At 32.9% G+C, this 23,492-nt stretch overlaps 1 long non-coding RNA gene across 1 annotated transcript; it reads right to left on the bottom strand.

Annotated features, from left to right (window-relative positions):
* Nucleotides 1–22,151: 22,151 nt before the first annotated feature.
* LOC112498654 (uncharacterized) lies at nucleotides 22,152–23,257 on the bottom strand. Its single transcript, XR_008055745.1, has 2 exons — nucleotides 22,708–23,257; nucleotides 22,152–22,560 (listed from the first exon to the last, which is right to left on the bottom strand). It is a non-coding gene; the product is annotated as an uncharacterized LOC112498654 (long non-coding RNA).
* Between the last annotated feature and the right edge of the window lie 235 nt (nucleotides 23,258–23,492).

The raw sequence follows: 23,492 nt of genomic DNA, 5'->3' as shown, positions 1-23,492 counted from the left end.
AGCACCTAACTTTTAAATATTCCCAGTCCATACAGATGGCCAATGGACATGGCAATAAGTGGCACGGCACAAGCACGAGCATTGCACGGCAAGCACACAGATTGGGCTGTATTGAGAATTTGAGTCATACAAATCAACTATGAATACCACTAATATGAGACCGTGGAAATAGCATAGTCGGACCATAATCATAGAGTCCTACTTGGGGGATCTCATTGATATTGAAGGATGGTTTGAACTCAATGGGACATTTACCCTGGATCGGGAGCTAAATACGCAAACCGAGGATCGGGAGCTTCCAAAAAGGGTAGAGTCAAGTGGCCAGGCTGCTATGTCCTCACTAATGCAGCTGAAGTTTGGAACTTTACAGTTGAGATTTTATTTATGGAAAGAGTGGAGTCCACAATTGGAGGTTTCATTCATTTTTGGCCTAATTGATGAATTTGTTTGTTTGTTCAATCTAGATCTAATTAAATAAATAAATACATCAAATATCACGTTTATTGATTTATAAATTATGCATCTCAATTATGTTTATTTAGTTGTAATATTTATGGGTAATGTGTTTGATATATTAATTGTTAATGTAAAGTTGCAAGTATCGCCCCTCTAAATTTCTCAAACCACCACTATTTGTCAAATAATTCAATAAATATTTCAAAAGGCACCTAACTTTTAAACATGCCCACTCCATACAGATGGCCAATGGACATGGCAATAAGTGGCATGGCACAGGCACGAGCATTGCACGGCAAGCACACAGGTTGGGCTATATTGAGAATTTGAGCAAAACAAATCAACTATAAATACCACTCATGGGAGACCATGGAAATAGTATGGTCGGAACATAATCATAGAGTCTTACTTGGGGGATCTCATTGATCTTGAGGGATGGTCAGAATTCAATGGGATGTTTACCTTGGACACTTTATACTACGCTAAATATGCAAACCGAGGATCAGGAGGTTCCGAAAAGGGTAGAGTCAAGTGGCCAGGCTGTTATGTCCTCACTAATGCAGCTGAAGTTCAGAGCTTTACAGTTGAGAGTTTTATTCATTAAAAGAGTGGCATCCACAGTTAGAGGTTTCATTCATTCGTGGCCTGATTGATGAATTTGTTTGTTTGTTCAATCTATATCTAAATAATTAAATAAATACATCAAATATCACGTTTATTGATTTATCAATTATGTATCTCAATTAAGTTTATTTAGTTGTAATATTTATGGGTAATGCCTTCTATATATTGATTGTTAATGTAAAGTTGCAGGCATCACCCTTCTAAATTTCTCAAACCACCCGTATTTGAAAAATAATTCAATAAATATTTCAAAAAGAACCTAACTTTTAAATATGCCCCCTCTATACAGATGGCCAATGGACATGGCAATAAGTGGTACGGCATAAGCACGAGCATTGCACGGCAAGCACACAGGCTGGGCTGTATTGAGAATTTGAGCTATACAAATCAGCTATAAATACCACTCATGAGAGACCATGGAAATAGTATGGTCGGAACATAATCATAGAGTCGTTCTTGGGGGATCTCATCGATCTTGAGCGATAGTTTGAATTCAATGAGACATTTACCTTCAACATTCTGTACTAAGCTAAATACGCAAACCGAGGATCGGGAGCTTCCGAAAAGGGTTAAGTCAAGTGGCCAGACTGTTATGTCCTAATTAATGCAGCTGAAGTTCAGAGTTTTATAGTTGAGATTTTATTTATGGAAAGAGTGGAGTCCACAATTGGAGGTTTTATTCATTTGTGGCCTGATTGATGATTTGTTTGTTTGTTTGTTCAATCTATATCTAAATAATTAAATAAATACATCAAATATCACATTTATCGATTTATAAATTATGCATGTCAATTATGTTTATTTAGTTGTAAAATTTATGGGTAATACATTTGATATATTAATTTTAAATGTAAAGTTGCAAGTATTGCCCCTCTAAATTTCTCAAACCACCCCTATTTGTAAAATAATTCAATAAATATTTCAAAAAGCACCTAACTTTTAAATATGCCCACTCTGTACAAATGGCCAATGGACGGCAATAAGTGGCACGACACAGGCACGAGCATTACACGACAAGCACACAGGCTGGGCTGTATTGAGAATTTGAGCTATACAAATCAACTATGACTACCACTCGTGGGAGACCATGAAAATAGTGGTCGGAACATAATCATAGAGTCCTACTCGGGGGATCTCATTGATCTTGAGGGATGGTCTGAATTCAATGGAACATTTACCTTGAACACTCTGTACTAAGCTAAATACGTAAACTGAGGATCGGGAGCTTCCGAAAAGGGTATAGTCAACTAGCCATGCTGTTATGTCCCAACTAATGCAATTGAAGTTCAGAGCTTTACAGTTGAGAATTTTATTCATTGAAATTGTGGCATCTACAATTGGAGGTTTCATTCATTCGTGACCTGATTGATGAATTTGTTTGTTTGTTCAATCTATATCTAAATAATTAAGTAAATATGTCAAATATCATGTTTATTGATTTATAAATTATGCATCTCAATTATGTTTATTTAGTTGTAATGTTTATGGGTAATGTGTTGGATATATTGATTGTTAATATAAAGTTGCAAGTATCGCCCCTCTAAATTTCTCAAACCACTCCTATTTGTAAAATATTTCAATAAATATTTCAAAAAGCATCTAACGTTTAAATATGCCACTCTGTACAAATGGCCAATGGACATGGCAATAGGTGGCATGTCACAGGCACGAGTATTGCACGGCAAGCACACAGGCTGGGCTGTATTGAGAATTTGAGCCACACAAATCAACTATGAATACCACTCATGGGAGACCATAGAAATAGTATGGTCGGAACATAATGATAGAGTCCTACTTGGGGGATCTCATTGATCTTGAGGGATTGTCTGAATTCAATGAGACATCTAACTTGGACACTCTGTACTATGCTAAATACGCAAACTAAGGATGGGGAGCTTCCAAAAAGGGTAGAGTCAAGTGGCCATGTTGTTATGTCCTAACTAATGTAGCTGAAGTTCAGAGCTTCACAGTTGAGAATTTTATTCATTAAAGGTTTGGCATCTACAATTAGATGTTTTAATTCATTTGTGGCTTGATTGATGATTTGTTTATTTGTTTGTTCAATCTATATCTAAATAATTAAATAAATACATCAAATATCACATTTATCGATTTATAAATTATGCATGTCAATTATGTTTATTTATTTGTAAAATTTATGGGTAATGTGTTTGATATATTAATTTTTAATGTAAAGTTGCAAGTATCGCCTCTTTAATTTCTCAAACCACCCCTATTTGTAAAATAATTCAATAAATATTTCAAAAAAACACCTAACTTTTAAGTATGCCCAATCTATACAAATGGCCAATGGACATGGCAATAAGTCGCACGACACAGGCACGAGCATTGCATGATAAGGACACAAGCTGGGCTGTATTGAGAATTTTAGCCACACAAATCAACTATGAATACCACTCATGGGAGACCATGGAAATAGTATGGTCGGAACATAATCATAGAGTCCTACTTGGGGGATCTCATTGATCTTGAGGGATGGTCTGAATTCAATGGGACATTTACCTTAGACACTTTGTACTAAGCTAAATATGCAAACCGAGGGTCGGGAGCTTCCGAAAAGGGTAGAGTCAACTAGCCATGCTGTTATGTCCCAACTAATGTAGCTGAAGTTCAGAGCTTTACAGTTGAGAATTTTATTCATTGAAAGTGTGACATCTACAATTGGAGGTTTCATTCATTCGGGGCCTGATTAATGAATTTGTTTGTTTGTTCAATCTATATCTAAATAATCAAGTAAATACGTCAAATAACACGTTTATTGATTTATAAATTATGCATCTCAATTATTTTTATTTAGTTGTAATGTTTATGGGTAATGTGTTCGATATATTGATTGTTAATGTAAAGTTGCAAGGATCGCCCCTCTAAATTTCTCAAACCACCCATATTTGAAAAATAATTCAATAAATATTTCAAAAAACACGTAACTTTTAAATATGCCCACTCCATACAGGTTGCCAATGGACATGGCAATAAGTGGCACGGCACAGGCACGAGCATTGCATGGTAAGCATACAGGCTAGGCTGTATTGAGAATTTGAGCCATACAAATCAACGGTAAATACCACTCATGGGAGACCATGAAAATAGTATGGTCAGAACATAATGATAGAGTCCTACTTGGGGGATCTCATTGATCTTGAGGGATGGTCTGAATTCAATGGGACGTTTACCTTGGACACTCTGTGCTATGCTAAATTTGAAAACCGAGGATTGGGAGCTTCCAAAAAGGGTATAGTCAAGTGGCTAGTTACTATGTCCTCACTAATGCTGTTGATGTTCAAAGCTTTACAGTTGAGAGTTTTATTCATGGAAAGAGTGGCATCCACAATTAGAGGTTTCGTTCATTCGTGACCTAATTGATCAATGTGTTTGTTTATTCAATCTATATCGAAACAAGTAAAGAAATACATTAAATATCACGTTTATTGGTTGATGAATTTGTTTGTTTGTTCAATCTATATCTAAATAATTAAGTAAAATACGTCAAATATCACGTTTATTGATTTATAAATTATGCATCTCAATTATGTTTATTTAGTTGTAATATTTATGGGTAATGTGTTTGATATATTGATTGTTAATGTAAAGTTGCAAGTATCGCCCCTCTAAATTTCTCAAACCATCCCTATTTGAAAAATAATTCAATAAATATTTCAAAAAGTACCTAACTGTTAAATATGCCACTCCATACAAATGGCTAATGGACATGGCAATAATGGCATGTCACTTGCACGACAAGCATACAGGCTGGGCTGTATTGAATTTGAGACATACAAATCAACTGTAAATACCACTCATGGGAGACCATGGAAATAGTATGGTCGGAACATAATGATAGAGTCCTACTTGGGGGATCTCATTGATCTTGAGGGATGGTCTGAATTCAATGGGACGTTTACCTTGGACACTATGTGCTATGCTAAATTTGAAAATCGAGGATCGGGAGCTTCCAAAAAGGGTATAGTCAAGTGGCTAGTTACTGTGTCCTCACTAATGCAGCTGAAGTTCAAAACTTTATAATTGAGAGTTTTATTCATGGAAAGAGTGGCATCCACAATTGGAGGTTTCGTTCTTTCGTGACCTAATTGATCAATGTGTTTTTTTATTCAATCTATATCGAAATAAGTAAAGAAATACATTAAATATCACGTTTATTGGTTGATGAATTTGTTTGTTTGTTCAATCTATATCTAAATAATTAAGTAAATATATCAAATATCACGTTTATTGATTTATAAATTATGCATCTCAATTATGTTTATTTAGTTGTAATATTTATGCGTAATGACTTTGATATATTAATTGTTAATATAAACTTACAAGTATCGCCCCTCTAAATTTCTCAAACCACCCCTATTTGAAAAATAATTCAATAAATATTTCAAAAAAACACATAACTTTTAAATATTTCCTTTCCATACAGATAGCCAATGGACATGACAATAAGTGGCAGGGTATAGGCACGAGCATTGCACGGCAAGCACACAGACTGGGCTGTATTGAGAATTTGAGCCATACAAATCAACTATGAATACCACTCATAGGAGACCGTGGAAATAGCATAGTCGGACCATAATCATAGAGTACTACTTGGGGGATCTCATTGATATTGAAGGATGGTCTGAATTCAATGGGATATTTACCCTGGATACTCCGTATTATGCTAAATACGCAAATCGAGGATCGTGAGTTTCCAAAAAGGGTAAAGTCAAGTGGTCAGGCTGTTATGTCCTCACTAATACAGTTGAAGTTCAAAACTTTACAGTTGAGATTTTATTTATGGAAAGAGTTGAGTCCACAATTGGAGGTTTCACTCATTTGTGGCCTGATTGATGACTTTGTTTGTTTGTTAAATCTATATCTAAATAATTAAATAAATACATCAATTGCCACGTTCATTGATTTATAAATTTTGCATCTCAATTATGTTTATTCAGTTGTAATATTTACGGGCGATATGTTTGATATATTAATTGTTAATGTAAAGTAGCCAGGCCCTCTAAATTTCTCAAACCACCCCTATTTGAAAAATAATTCAATAAATATTTCAAAAAAATTTTAAATATGCCCGCTTCATACAGATGGCCAATAGACATGGCAATAAGTGGGAGGACACAGGCATGAGCATTGCACGGCAAGCACACAGGCTGGGATGTATTGAGAATTTGAGCCAAACAAATCAACTATAAATACCACAAATACCACTCATGGGAGACCATGGAAATAGTATGGTCGGAATATAATTATAGAGTCATACTTGGGGGATCTCATTGATCTTGAGGGATGTTCTCAATTCAATGAAACATTTACCTTGGACACTCTGTACTAAGCTAAATACGCAAACCGAGGGTCGGGAGCTTCCGAAAAGGGTAGAGTCAACTAGCCATGCTGTTATGTCCCAACTAATGTAGCTGAAGTTAAGAGCTTTACAGTTGAGAATTTTATTCGTTGAAAGTGTGACATCTACAATTGGAGGTTTCATTCATTCGGGGCCTGATTAATGAATTTGTTTGTTTGTTCAATCTTTATCTAAATAATCAAGTAAATACGTCAAATAACACGTTTATTGATTTATAAATTATGCATCTCAATTATGTTTATTTAGTTGTAATATTTATGGGTAATGTGTTTGATATATTGATTGTTAATGTAAAGTTGCAAGTATCGCCCCTCTAAATTTATCAAACCGCCCCTATTTGAAAAATAATTCAATAAATATTTTTAAAAAGTACTTAAGTTTAAATATGCTTGCTCCATACAGATGGCCAATGGACATGGCAATAAGTGGCACGACACAAGCACAAGCATTGCACGACATGCACACAGGCTGGGCTGAATTGAGAATTTGAGCCATATAAATCAACTATGAATACCACTCATGGGAGACAATGGAAATAGTATAGTCGGAATATAATCATAGAGTCCTACTTGGGTGATCTCATTGATCTTGAGAGATGGTCTGAATTCAATAGGACATTTACCTTGGACACTATGTACTACGCTAAATTTGCAAACCGAGGATCGGGAGCTTCCAAAAAGGGTAGAGTCAAGTGGCTAGGCTACTATGTCCTCACTAATGCAGTTGAAGTTCAGAACTTTATAGTTAAGAGTTTTATTCATGGAAAGAATGACATCCACAATTGGAGGTTTCATTTATTCGTGGCCTGATTGATGAATTTATTTGTTTGTTCAATCTATATCTAAATAATCAAATAAATACATCAAATATCACGTTTATTGATTTATAAATTATGCATCTCAATTATGTTTATTAGTTGTAATATTTATGGGTAATGTCTTCGATATAATAATTGTTAGTGAAAGGTTTCAAGTTGCCCCTCTAAATTTCTCACAACACCCCTATTTGAAAAATAAATATTTCAAAAAGAACCTAATTTTATATATGCCCACTCTATACAGATGCCCAATGGACCTGGCAGTAGGTGGTACGGCACAGGTACGAGTACTGCACGACATGCACACCGGCTGGGCTAAATTGAGAATTTGAGCCATACAAATCAACTATGAATACCACTCATGGGAGACCATCGAAATAATATAGTCGAACCAAAATCATAGAGTGCTACTAGGGGATCTCATTGATACTAAGTGATGATTTGAATTTAACGGGATATTTGCCTTAGACACTTTATATTGCGCCAAATATGTTGCAGGCCAAGAGCTTCCAAAAAGGGTAAAGTCCAATGCCCAGGGTCATCACTAATGCAATTGAAGTTCAGAATTTTGTAGTTGATAGTTTTATTTATCGAAGGAGTGACATCCACAATTGAAGGTTCCATTCATTCTTGGCTAGATTGGTTAATTTGTTTGTTTGTTCCATTTCTATGTAAATAATTAAATAAAGGCACCAAATATCACATTTATTAATTTATAAATTATAGATCTCAATTATGTTTATTTAGATATAATATTTATAGGTAATTGTTTTGATATATTAATTGTTAGTATAAAGCTGTAAGCAGTACCCCTCTAATTTTCTCACAACAACCTTATTTGAAAAATAATTAAATAAATATCTTCAAAAGCACCTAATTTTCAAATATGCCCACTCCATAAATATGGCTAATGGGCCTAGCAGCAAGTGGGACAGCACGTGCACACTACAAACATGGAATGATACATGTTTGTATAGCACAACATGGCACGACATGCATGCAGGCTAGGCTAGACCAAGAATTTTTCCTTAAAAGCATGACTCGATTAGAGATGGGTTAAAGTACAACACGTGAAAAAATACGCAATAAGCATGTTTCACTCGTGGGCTAGCATGCGGCCCATAGGCTATCAACATCATGCGGGGCAAAGTATATTAGAGTAAAACTTTTTAATGATGTAATCTTAAAATTTTATGATTTTATAAATAACATGAAATTGAATCTTTTAATTTATTTTATTAGCATGGCTTTTTCTAAATTCATTTAGGTAACGTTTACTTTTTGGATTGGATTAGGAATCCTGGGGAGTGGGAATCCTAGGATTGGGAGTGTGGAGTGGGAGTGGGAGTAGGTTGTTTACTTACACTGGAATAGAAGCATGGAATAGAGATCAGAATCCAATTTATGTGTTTACTTTGTCTTGGATTGGGAGTAAATAGTTTCAAATTACAATTTTATCCTTATTTAAAGAATTATAATTTTTAATTACAAAACTAATAAAAAATATATTTAATGAATAATATTTATTTTATTATATTTGTAAATTTATTATAATTATTAATATTCTTAATTATGAACAATAAATTATTAATTGTAATTTTAATATAAAATGAAATGTTATTTTATTTTATTTTATATAATTATATTAAATTTATTATTATATAAAATAATAATATAATATTATTTAGTACAAAATTAATATTTTCTTAGAATAAAGTATTTATTATTATTATTAAATAAATATAGTACTATTATTTTTAAAATAAATATAATAATATTATATTTATTAATTCTCTATTAATATAATAATATTATTTTAAAATAATTTTAACTTAGAATTAATGTAAATTATTATTTAGTTAAATATAATATTATTTATTTTATTTTATTAATTATAAAACATAAAATAAAAAAAAAGGTAGAAATGGGAGAGGTGGGAGTGGATTCCCACTCCCACCTCCCCCAATGGGAGTCCCACTCCCACTCCCCACTCCAAAAATAAGTGGGGCCCACGGAGTGGGACTCCCAATCCCTCCCCATTTTAAGTAAGTAAACGCTGGAGTGAGAGGAATCCACACTCCTCACTCCCACTCCAGTAAGTAAACACAACATTAATTCTTAATTTAAAAAAAATGCTCTAATTGTTTTATGTTTATAATTTATTAAATGAATAAATGATATAATAATTTTAGTAAGGGATATTATCATTTTTCCACTTATGTTTTCTGACACATCAAGCCAGTACCATGATTCAGTTAAAAATATATTTTACCACCAAACGTTTATGTTGTTAGCACTTTACCACCATTTTGTTAATGCAGTTAAAAATTTACTGATGTCATAAGGAAATTTCAGGAATTTTATGTTAAAGCCAAAATGCACTGTTCAATTGTGAAAGAGATATTATCATTTGTCCACTGGAAGTTTTATAAATGTATGAATTCATTACTAAAGTTTCCTAAAATCTGTATTTTACCACCTAATGTCTAATTTGTTATCACTTTATCATTAAAACATTAATATGATAAAAAATTTACGATATCATAAGGGCATTTAAGGAATTTCACGTTGAAGGCAAAACATTAACACAATGATTGAATGATGAAGTGTCAAATTTAGAGTATTTAGTACCATTATAGTGCTTGAAATAGCTTAGGGTTGTTGTTGTTGAATGATAATTATCAAAATTAAAGTGTGGCTTATATTACTTAGAATTTGATATTTGAATGCACAATAGCATGTTTATATAGTAAAAGAAGTAGCCGTTTGGCTACCTTTTTAGGATAATTGCTTTTATGTAATTTCTTTCTTTCCAAATGACAAAATATCTTTTACACTCCAGGTCAAATTTTTAATTATCTTTAACATTTTGGTGACAAAGCGATAAAAACTTAAATATTAGGTGGTAAGAAGAGGGTTTTAGGAAATCTTGGTACTAAAATGATATTTTAAAAAAAATTTGGTGGACAAATGATAAATCTCTCTTTTTTGTAATTTCTTTCTTTTCAAAGGAAAAAATCGACTTTTATGCTCCAGTGACAAAATCAACTTTTAACTCATATTCCATTAAATATTAACTTATTCTAATAGAATGGTGATAAAATGCTAACAGTGTAAACGTTTGGTAGTAAAATATAATTTTCATCAAATTATGGTACTGACTTAATGTGTCAGAAAAACTTTGATGGAAAAATGATAATATCCCTTTTAATAAATAAAATTATAAATATCATGATTCTAGAAATGTATGCATTAATGTTATTATGGATTATGATCTGTGATTTTATGTAAGTCTAAGTTAATAATTAAATTAACCCTTAAGAAAAATTTATTATTGTTGTTGTTATTGTTAAGTATTAAAAAAGAATTTTAATATCATAAGGTCCCATTTAGAAGCAAATAGTACAATCTCTTAATATTATTAGTTTATTATTATTGAATATGGACTTGAGTTTTAAACTTTTGATACAATTGAATTTGATTAAAGTTATGTGGACCTAAAAACAGTACATAGACCTAAAAAAAACATCAACATCTTGATATGCCCTTTAAAAAAAAAGAAAAAAATTTATTGTGATTTTTCTTAGGCATGGCCCATTGTGGCATGTGTGAGAGGCCACACCTAAGTAAAAAATATTAGGCATGCACGGCGTAGCACAAATCATATGGTGGGTCATCTCGCGCCAGCCCACGAGCCTCATGAGTCTTCCTTTGATTGCTTGGGTTGTCACGACTTGCTGGCCACGTCTACCAATCCATGCTAAATTTTATTTCTTCTTCTTCTTCTTCTTATTATTACTATTATTATTATTATTATTATTATTATTTCTTTTGTCCAAAATATGGCTCTTCGGAAAATCTGACGGAACTTGTAACTGATCTAAAAGACTTAGAACTCCATTAAACAAAAGCTATCAACACCATATATATTAATAAGAGAAAATATAGTTTTAGAAAAAGAGTTGAGAAAAAAATGGTCATGATTCAACCATTCTTCCCTCTTCTTATAATGAGATCATGGGTCAAAACTCTATCCTATGCAAATAAATTATTTTTCTTTTTCTATTATTTTTTATTTTTAGAAGCAAATGAACTATTTTTCTTTTGTATTATTTTTTATATTTTTAGAAGAAAAGGATCGAAAAATAAATTTACAAGAACTAGATATGAATCCTAAATTCGTAAATTGCCCCTTTTTCATTCAATCGTTTGTTTCTCAATTCGCCCCAAATTAAGCTTAAAGGAGAAAGAGTTTGTACTTGTGGAAGCCGCTCAGTCTGTCATTATAACCCGAGAAGTAGGGAGAATTACAATCCCCATCAAAGGGATAGATTATATGAGGTTAATTGTCTATTTATGAAATTTCATAAACTTTTAAGATTATAAAATATTAAATAAGGGTTTTGTAAAGGCTTTCGAAGGGCTTTCGAGGGTGCCCATAGCAACACTAGTCACATAACTTCTAGGATTCACTACAACAAACAGCTTAATATACTTTTGATAATAAATAGTTTTTCCCAAGGTGTAAGATGGTCGTAAGGATGAAAATAATATAATAATAAATATGATAAAATTTTCCGAGTGTCGTTTGTCGTTGGTGATAATGACTATCTTCTTGAAAATACCTGCTGGGCTCAATTAAAAGCACTTTAAAATTTACACACTTTGGGCCCGATCTTTGTAATATAGTAAAACCCCAAGCCAACAACCATATCTTCCAATAATTTCACGCCAGTACTTGGCAATTTTTTTAAATTTAATTACACTTGGTAAAATTAGAAACCAAAAAGAATGAAATCTAAATAAAAAGTACGATAGCTACTTTTTAGAAATTAAACACTAACCACAACAATGTAAGTCAATGATATACAAAGCGATGGTCAACTTTGTACTTTGAACTTTGCAGCATGAATTCGGTATGTTGGGATTTTCATTTTGATAATAATACTTCGTTGTCTGAGTTACAAGAATTATTGTTCATGTTGAAAAGAAAAGCAATGGCAATTCGATTTTTGTGACAGTAAACTGAAATGCTTATTATGCCAGGTAAACTTTAAGTAAATTATTTTTATGCGTACCAAAAACTAAAAAGGAAGATAAAAACAGAGGAGTTACGAGGGGATAAAATTCAATCTGGAATGAACTAGTTATATTTCTTTTTTCTTCTTTTGCCGCCCTTTCAGTGTATCCTCATTTTAAATAGTTAGCATTATTGGCATTGGTTTTATCATATTAAAGTGATAAGAAAGTTTGCATCTACATAACTTGTGAGATGACTTTTGTGCTTAAGATTTTTTTTTTTTTTGAAAAGGGTGTATAAAATTTAATAGCAATATCAAGAACAAGTTTCCTTTCTTAAGCTTTGAACTGAATATATATTAAGCTTTTCAGCTTTTCCGAGCTTGCTGCAATGATTTCTTTTTAAGCGTTTCCAGCCTTTTTAAAGCACTTTTTCACATGTTTAAATTAATACTAATGCACGTGTTTCAGGTTTTGATTGTTGTACTACCATACGAAGTAGCTTCTGTGCTTTGTGGTGGCTATCTTTTATAGTCAAGTGGATACATATCAAATGTATTAATGGTTGGACAAACAAATCTTTTGTCGCATCATTGGAGGTTTTGAAGTATGCATGTCCTATGTGTGAAAAATTGTCGAAGAATTAGATCTCGTTTGATGCTATTTCTTTATTTGTCCAATTGTTTCTTAATTAAGATCATTATTTATATTTGCTAATCTTATGTGTAACAAGGAAGCTGAATTAATAATATCTAACTTATCCTTGTCATTTGGCTTATTATCCTTGTCATTTGACTGAGTTTCCTCTAACATCTCATCCACAGATTTCTTTAGTTTAAATCAATTTTACCGAAAGTCATTCGTTGAACATTCGAATTTGGATTTAGTAGTATATTTTTTAGCTTTCTAACTGTGAACTTTTGATGACCTAGGCTGAAATAGGAACTGTAGATACTCATGCCACAGCCTTGAAAAAAGAGTAACTAGAAGATGTGTGTCACTCTTTTGGCGCAGCATTATGGTTCCTCTTGAAAAGAAATTACGAAGTTTTGTATACCCTACAAAAGAATGGCAAAGTCTGCACCAATAGTCAAACAGGGAATCACTCTCTTTCTGTCTAGCTATTAATTAGCTTAGGCCAATTGATTATAATCACTATTCCTATTCTGCAGTCCTATTTTGCCAAAACCCTATTTCTCAAAGTAGTTGTTTTAGGAGTTGTGACTAATTTGCAACTTTAAAGACTAATGACTTAAGCTTAACATCTAATTGTTCGATTTTATCAAGCTTTTAAAGTCCCTTGCTCACCTCCATGGTTGTAAAATTGCAGGATAAAGTTGATAGACTGTATAAAAAAGGAAACTCTCCAACTATAAATAAAAGGAAGTCTTCAACAATTATAACAAAGGAAAGCCTCCAGCTACTAACAAAGGGAAAAGGACGGCTGAAGTTACAAGATCAAATGACATAATTGCTGGCAGAGGAAAGTCTCAAGCTAGCACAAACAACAAGGAAATTGAATCAGCTTCTATAGTTGGTGGTGAAGCTCCATGTTTTACTACTATAGACTCTAAAATTGATGAAGGTAATGTTGGGAAATTTATGGGTGAAGCAGATACGCAATTAAAGTGAAATTTAGAAATAATGGGACACAAAATCACACAGGGACACCAGAAATTACGTGGTTCGGCTTTTAACCTACACCTACGGGTGAAGATAGAAAAAAAATATTTTACTAGTGAAAGGAGTTACAAGTATTGTAGTATTTTAGCTCACTTCTCCAAACTCAATACACCAAAACTCTTAAATTACTAAACTCTTATCAAAATGGATCTGAAGAGGAAGAGAAAAACTTAATGCTAAGGACGAAAATGAAGCCCTCTATTTGTAACTTCATTTCTTGCCCTCTTTTCAATTAAAATAATTATATTATTATTTTTTTATTATTTTTTTCTTCACCTTAAGAGGTGCAGCACCTCTTTTTCTTCCTTTGTCCCATTTTTTTTCTTTTGTTCCAATCAAAGAAGGAAGCAACACTTCTTTCTTCAAAATGGGCGGGCCCGCCTTCTAGAAGGGTGGTACTCGCATGTCATTTTTGTCAGGCAATAATTTAATTTTTAATGCACAATTAAATTCAAATTAATGGCTAATTTACATCTTATTTGATTTTGTATCAGCTTCAAATAGTAAAAATAAGAAAACTAGTCGAGGAAAGGCCATAGGAGTTGCTCGAGGGTATGGTTTGACGTTAGAGATATATGATGGTAGGTAAAATCAACTTCCTATTTTGGTTTTGTATATAGTTTACAATCATTTCTTTTAATTCTATTGGCTTAAATCTTTGTTTTGTGTATAGCAACAGAGCTATCTAACCTTTAGTTTTTGTTTGAACCTTACATTATCGTCGAAATTTACTTAAATACTTCTTATAAAAAATTGTAAGGATTATAACACTGAAAGCTATACGTGAAAATCTTGCAACATCACAAATTTTCGAAGGCATGCATATTCGCTTTTGAGTCAGATTCTCAGAGCAAGCAGCAATAAATTAATGTTAAATAAGAAAAACCTTTGGTGAAACCATCACCTATAATCAGGAACATTCATGTTGTATCACCAAGAATCAATAACGAATTATATAGAAACATACCTGAATCTATAACGCTAAATTGCTCTCTAGAGTTGTATGGTTGGCCTTCCAGATGTGCAGGTTCTCTTAAAGAATTATTTAAGTTTCTCACTGCCCCCTCTCTAATGATGAGATGTCAGTAGAGAATAGAAAAGACACTCGTAACCTGAGGACCATAACCACTTATATAGATAATTTTTTTTTTCTGTTGTCATTAGGTATTCTTAATTTTACTCATCATAGAATTAGAATACCATTAGGTCTCTACGCATTAAAAGCTCACACCCTATTGATACATTCAAGCTCGTAATACCGAAAATGTTAATAGCTCACTTTTAATTGGACTTAACCTTATATGACAGTCCGCAACACATAATTATTCACATATAAGCCCAACATTGGATTAAAGATCCAACAATATTAGATTAAAAAAATCCAACAATCTCCTACTTGTGCTATATGTGTAACTTTATAATTATTCTTTGCAAAATAATTGTATACGCTCAACCTTACTGTTATTACCGAAATGTATCTATAACCAATCCAGTCCATCAATCATACTAACATAGGATCAAAACAACTTTCGCTACAATTATCGTAACTCGACCTATCAATGGTCATTATGCCAATACAACTCAAAAGACTTAGATCATGATGTGGACATGTAACATGGAAATTTCATGAAATATGATTTTAACATGTCTATTTCCAACTAATCTACCTAAAACCTTAATGAGATTAAACCACACGAAAATCATAGTGTGAATAAACTAAAACTTTATTTCAGCAGAAAATAACCATAAATATCCTTAAACTGAAATCACTAAAAATGTCTATAGCATAAGAGCATCTAAAATCATACTCCCACTAAAATTGAATATCTTTTAATAACATGACACCTCATGAAACATTTTGGGTGACAATCCTTTAGTAAGCGAATCCACAATCATGGAGTCTCTACCAATGTGCTCAATAGATAACTGTCCACTCTGAACTCTTTTTTTAACAACGAGGAACTTGATGTCTATATACTTTGACTTCGTTGAGCTCCTGTTGTTATTGGAATACAACATTGTTGACTTATTGTCACAAAATAACTTGAGTGGTCTATTAACACCATATACTATATGCAGCCCCGTTACAAAATTTCGCAAACATATTCTGTGATTGGATGCTTTATAACATGCTATGAACTTTGTTGCCATAGTAGAGGAGGGTATGAAAGACTGTTCAGTACTCTTCGAGGAGACAACATCCATAGCTAGTAGATAGATGTAACCCAAAGTGGATTTCATACTATAGCAGCATCCAGTAAAATCAGAGTTAATATACCTAAGATCTCAAGCTAACCCGACCTTTGATATGTAAGCATGTAGTCTTTTGTCCTCTGTAAGTATTGTAAGACCCTTTGGCTGCTTTCCGATGGTCTACTCTTGAATTATCTAAATATCGACTTAACATCTCAGTAACGTATGCAATATTTAGTCGCATACAAACTTGAGCATACATTTGAATTCTTTTTGCCGATGCATAAGGGATTTTCTGCATTTTTTTTCTCAAAATCATTCTTAAGACACTAATTGAGACTAAACTTGTCTTTTTAGCAACATGGGTATGACCTAGTTTGCAATCTTGCATGCCATATCTCTTAAGAGTCATTTCGATATAGCTCTTTCGTGATAATCCAAGAATACCCCCGGAGTGATTCAGTGTATCTATATGCCTAATACAATAGAGGCATCACCAAGATCTTTCATTTTAAAATTCTTAGCTAGTAATCTCTTGGTGTCGTGCAATAAGCCTATATCGCTATTAGCAAGCACAATGTCATCGACATATAAAACTAGAAAAATATACTAGCTTCCACAAAACTTATAATATATGCAATTATTGACCAAATTTATCTCGAAACTGAATTAGTTGATCTCTTAATAAAACTTGAAATACCATTGTTAAGATGCTTATTTGAGCCCATAGATAGATTTATTAAATTTGCAAACTAAATTCTTTGGGTCTCTTGACACAAAGTTTTCTAGCTGCACCATATAGATTGTCTCATTAATGTCACCATTGAGAAACACCGTCTTTACATTCATCGGATGTAACTTAAGATCTAAATGCGCCACCAGTGCCATTATAATCCTGAAAGAGTCTTTGTAGTCAATGATTTCTTTCTGCGTAAAGCCCTTTGCAACAAGACGTGCCTTGTACCTTTTCACATTGTCTTTCGAATCCCTCTTGGTCTTAAATATCCATTTGTAGTTGATGCTTTCTTTCTGCATAAAGTCTTTTGTGGCAAGACGCGCCTGGTACCTTTCCATATTGCCTTTCGAATCCCTCTTGGTCTTAAATATCAATTTGCAACTAATAGGTTTCGCACCTTCTAGCAATGGGACAAGATCTCGTACATCATTGTCTTTTATGGACTTTATCTTCTCATTCATGGCATCAATCCACTTCTGAGAATTAGAACTTTCCATGGCTTGGAGGAAATTAATTGGATCATCTTTCATCACTTCAATGTTTGTCTCATGTTCTTGGAGAAATTCAATATAGTTATTTGGTACTATACTTCTCATTTCTTTAGTTGATTTCCTTAATGGCATAGGTTCTTGAGGTGGTAGAATTTGTTCTTCTAGAATAACTTCTTGTATGGGGGTTTTCCAACATTATTTTGATCTGTTGTGTCTTGAATAAGGTCATGAATAAGACCTTAATCAATGCCAATAACACCTGTAGGAATATCAACATATTCTTCTTCAAGGACAAAGTCCCTAATTGTATCTCCCCTCGCAAACTCAACATTCTTAAATAACCGAGCATTTCCTGACTCGAAAATCTACATAGTCATGGGATCATAAAACTTATATCCCTTGGATCTTTCAGAGTATCCAATAAAATAGCAACTCACCATCCTTGAGTCGAGTTTCTTCTCATTAAGCCTATAAGGCCTTGCCTCAACTAGACATTCTTAAACATACAAGTACTTTAGACTAGACTTCTTACCTGTCCAAAGCTTGTTAGGAGTTTTGGCAGTCACTTTAGTTGGAATCTTATTAAATATGTAATCTACAACCTTAAGTGCTTCCCCCCAGAGTGATTCAGGTAAGGTCGAATGACAAATTATACTCTTCACCATGTCTTTAAGTGTCATGTTTCATCTTTCAACAGCATCATTCATAGTGGGTGAACCCAACATAGTGTACTGCCGGACGATACCGCATTCCTCTAGGAATTTAGCAAATCTTAGACGTTATTCACTTGAATCATCATATTTGTCATAGTATTCGCTGCCACGATCAGATTTGGCACTTTTAATTCTTTTGCCGAGTTGGTTATCAACTTTAGCCTTTAATTTTTTTAACATATCCAAGGACTGTGACTTTTCACGGAGGAGATATATGTAGCTATATCTAGAAAAATTGTCTATGAACATCATAAAATATTATTAACCATTCTAAGCCAGCGCAGGGAATGACTCACAAATGTGTGTATGTATGAGTTCTAAGATACCCAAAGTCATGTTGGCTTCAAATCTCCTTTTATTGGTTTGTTTCCCCTTAATACAATTAACACAGATATCAAAATCTGTGAAATCTAAGGGGTTGAGAATTTCTTCTAACAGAAATTCCTCTATTCTCTATCTGAAGATATAACTTAATCTCCTGTGCCACAACGCAGCTGAATTCTCATTGGTTAATTTCTCTTCAAACCTTATGTACTTAATTGTAGGGATTTATTAAATGAAGCAATTGTATCAAGTAGATAAAGATTATCATTGGCTGACAAAGAACTAGAATCAAGTAGTTTTGAATCTTAAAACAAACAAAATTTTTCATTATCAAATGAACAAGAAAAACCAGATTTGTCCAAAGTAGAAATAGAAATCAAATTTCGCCTAAAAGATGGAATAACAAATGTTTCATCAAGATCTATATAAAATCTAGTCTTTAACAGTAATCTAAAATTTCCAATCGCTTATACTTTAACTGTCTTGCCATCGCTCACATGGATATATCTTTCACCATCACTGGGTTTTTAGCAACTTGGGAAACCTTGCATAGACAAACTGATGTGAGTGGTTGCACCATAATCTATCCATCACATGTGTCTAGATACCGAAGTTAAATTAGCCTAAGAACAAACCAAACTAAGAAGCATACCTTTCTTAGCACGCCATGTGTGACAATTAGTGCAATGATTTGATCTTCTTATGCCCTTCAGCCCCACAAAAGAAACAACTAGTAACTTTCTGATCACCTGGTCTCTTTTGTTGTTTCTTTTGAGGTGTTGTATCTGCAGCTTCCTTATCCTTCTTCTTTTTCTTGCCCTTAGATGTAGAGGCTAGGTGAACACTTTTTGCCTTATATTTTTTCAACTTATCATCTTCTTGAACAAAGTGTGATATGAGCTTATTTAGAGACCAAGTCTCTTTCTGACAATTATAACTCACCTTAAACTGGTTAAATTGTGTTGGTAAAGATATTAAAACCAAATGCACTAGCAAGTTCTTGGAGAGTTTAAACTTAAGTGCTCATAATGTAGAAGCAAGATGAGACATCTCCATAATGTACTCCTGATATTGCTTTTATCAGTATACCTTATTGAAACTAGGCTTGTCAAGAGCGTACCAATTTCAACCTTTTCGTTCTTGACAAACTTCTGTTTAATTTGTGCAAGGAACTCTTTAATCATAGTTGCTTTTTCAATCATTGAGGCCCTAAATGCTTCTGGGAATGGCCTTATTCATGATCATGATACATATGCAATTTGATCTCTCCCATCTTTCTATTTCCCTTTTAGCATCAGGGTACTCTCGTCTGTAAGAGGTGAGAGAGAATCAACCCTGAACGTAAGGTCAAGATCGATGATTGCGAGAACTATTAAGAGGTTTTCTTGTCATGATTTGAAGTTAGAACCATTTAGTATATGAATATAATTGATGTTGACAATAATATTAGCAGCAAGCATAATTGAACAGAGAATAACAAACAAACAAAACAAGCTCATATTAGTCATAAAACAAAATGAATTCAAATAAAGGTAAACCCCATCTAAAGATACCAGACACTCTATTAATATTCTATTTTTGGACAAAATATTAACTTGTTAGTGATATCTCGGTGTAGTAATCAAACACTGATAATAAGAACATGTCAAATAATAAATCTTCATTTGGGTTGATTTATTGTTCACATGTAAAATCGAATAATCATCACGTGGTTATTACCACAGGTGCATATGCAATTATATTAAATATGGACCTTCCTTTCGGCTGATCGATATTTACAGAAATTACATGTACAATACTGTTTATATTTCAAAATAAATTAATTTCCACAAGGGTGGTCACTTTAGCGACATGTTGCTTCAATTAATTTATCTCAAAACATATATAAACCTACTAATATTTAAATTTAAATTGCACCAAAATTTACAAAAAAATTTAAAAATAAACATTAGGGTAAAAAATCGGTCAATGGTCAAAGTCAACAATCAATGGTTGACCATTGATCATTGGTTGACTGGTTCGACTGAACCAGTTCTGGTTGACCCGATCGGATTTGAACCAACCCTAATCCAAAAACCCTAATTTTTTTTTTATTTTCTTCCATAGCCACCGTTTCTTGTTTTTGGTTGCGCCTTTCTCGACCAAAAACGGCCATGTCCTTTTATTTTTTGTATGTGTCTTAAGGCCTCAGCTTAAATTCGATTAGCCACAACTTGGTGGCCACAGCTTGCTTGACAGCATGGCCATTTGGCTAGGTTGCCGCTGGCTTGAATCCTTTAAAACCGAATTTCTAAAATTATTTTCCTTAATTATGAATTTATGAATTTATTTAATTCTTAATTCTTAATTTCGAATTGCTGAAATTGAAAAACGACTTCTAAAATTTTGTAATCCTTAATTTGTTCTCAAACTCAATAATTTTAATAAATTGGAGAACACCAAAGATTTAATTATTAATAAAAAATAAATTTGATTCTCAATGATTCAACATGAAGAGGCTTTGATACCACTAGTTATAATAAGAAAATCCTTTGTGAAAACCATCACCTATAACCAGAAACATTCATGTTGTATCACCAATAATTAATAACAAATTATGCAGAAGTGTACCTGAATCTATAATGTTAAATCACTCTCTAGGGTTGTGTGGTTGGCCTTCTAGATCTATACGTTCTCCTAAAAAATCCGTTAAGTTTCTCACTGCACTCTATCTAATAATGAGATGTCAGTAGAGAATAGAAAAGACACGTGAGACCTACAGACTAAAATCACTTATGTAGATAATTTTTTTTCTTGTTGTCATTTTGTATTCCTAATTTTGCCCATCATAGGATTAGAATACCATTGGGTCTCTACATATTAAAAACTCACAGCCTATTAGATACATTAAAGCCCGTAATACCGAAAACCTTAACATATTACTTTTAATTGAACTTAACTTTATATGACAGTCCGCAACACATAATTTTTCACATATAAGCCCAACGTTGGATTAACGATCCAATAATATTGGATTAAAAAATTCAACAATTAAACTTATTCAGCCTTGGCGGCGTTGGAATGAATATTTCATACGAAAAGATCAAAGAGGCAAAATCATACTTTCTTAAGGCACAAAAAAACACAACAGATCACTGCAAAAAAAGGCATATATTCATGACTTCCTTGTTAATTACGACGCTGCTATATGGCGTATGGATACTCAAGGATTTCCTCGTTTTGACAAACGAATTATGAGGATGCAAGAGGGCACACTACAAGAAAAATGACCTACTATGACAGGTAAAACTGTCATAGTAGGAAATGGATGACAGTTGTTCATACCGTCATTATAGCCAGCGTCAAGAATTGATGACAGAACAATACCCGTCATAGCCTGTGATGGATATAACCAGTCGCACAACTATCATAATTTTATTTAGAGGGAAATATAATAATTTTAAATTTCCCTCTTTTTTTTTGAATTTCGCATGCTATATTTTGAAGTTTTAGTGGGAAATCTTAAATTTGGCACGAAAATGGAAACTATAATTAATTGATTTTTTTCAATTAATTCAGAAACTGAAATTATAATTAATAAAAATGAGTATTTTGTTACTACCATGAAATCATTATTATTTTAATAAAAATCCTGAAATTGATTTAGAAATTAAAATTCATAATTTAGCTAATTCATTAGACTGTTAAAATGAATATTGCAATTAAAAATTCATTGACAAAGAAAATGAAATGAATAACACTGAATAATTATTGATAATTGTCAACAAACATAATTTATCCAAATACATGTGACAAGTCCAACATATATAGAAGGTATTGTAACAACATAAAAACCAAATTTCAGTACCATCTAGAAGACTAGCAGTTTTGAGATTAATGAACCATGATCAGTAATTTCCAGCAACACAACGAAGCCAACACTGATCAACCAAAAAAAAAAAAAGTCATCCTAGTAGTTTTGGTGAAACACACTACAAATTCCAATCTAAGAAGAAGCTAAACGTGCAAAGTTGCATCAATACTCAGGACTATTTTTGCATCAAAGGAAAAAGATAGCAAACTCCAGCAATACCCACCATCTTCATCAAATTCCAACATAGCAAGTGTAACAAGCTAGGTAACTGCACAAGTAAAATATAACTTCATCAAATTCAAAGTCTGTGACAACCCATATAGATTAGAATACTAAGCAATCGAATAATAGCTAGCTGATGATCAAATGAAATTTTTTTTAAATTTAGAAAATTTGATCTCAACCAATAAATTACCTGGGTGGATTCCCTTTTCAGGCCAATGTAGTGTATCTGAGTTGTCACCCCTCAAAATTGTCAAGGAAGTATGTTGTGATATTGGCCACCCTCTGAAATTTGTAATACCTAAAGCATGGATTAATATGACATTAAAAACAATTCATAACTGATGAAAAAACAATATGAAACAATAATTCTAAGAGCTTCTTACTCTGAAGAAAACAAAAACCTGATACAGCTCATCAATCCTCCGCTTCAACAACTCAAAATTATCTTTCGACAATGGATTCGTTTTACAAAAAAAGATATCAGTCTCATTGGTATACATCTTAAACCTGTAAGGGGAATTCTCAATCCTATCACCCATCAAAAGCTCACCACGATTCTCAGCATTATCTTTAACACCCTCCTGGGGCTTGCAAAACGACAAGCTATAGTAACTAAACAGCATTTTGGTGTCTATTGCAGTGATGGAATTCACCTTCACAGACAAAAGGTCACTAACAACATGTTTGTGAGGGTAGTTACCCCGCAAGTAAAATCCCAAACAAGAAGATTAAAAAAAGAAGAAAACGAACAAAACCCATATCCAGAAATTGCCCACTCTGTGATGAATTTGAGTCAGATCTGGGCAGCCCAGATCGTGAAATTAGTCTAAAAGCACATATTTAATAGTTTTGCAATATGGGTATTGAGTTGTAACGAAGATTAAGAGATGAAATCACCATAATTGAACAAAGAATATGAGAGAATGGGAGCAATATTGAAGTAAAGATTATAGTATGAAAATGGATCTGACTGAC

The sequence above is a fragment of the Citrus sinensis genome, chromosome 6 (assembly GCF_022201045.2).
Source record: "Citrus sinensis cultivar Valencia sweet orange chromosome 6, DVS_A1.0, whole genome shotgun sequence".
NCBI classification, from domain to species: Eukaryota; Viridiplantae; Streptophyta; class Magnoliopsida; order Sapindales; family Rutaceae; genus Citrus; species Citrus sinensis.
The sequence above is the reverse complement of the archived record's forward strand: the minus strand, read 5'-3'. Positions and strand labels throughout refer to the sequence as shown.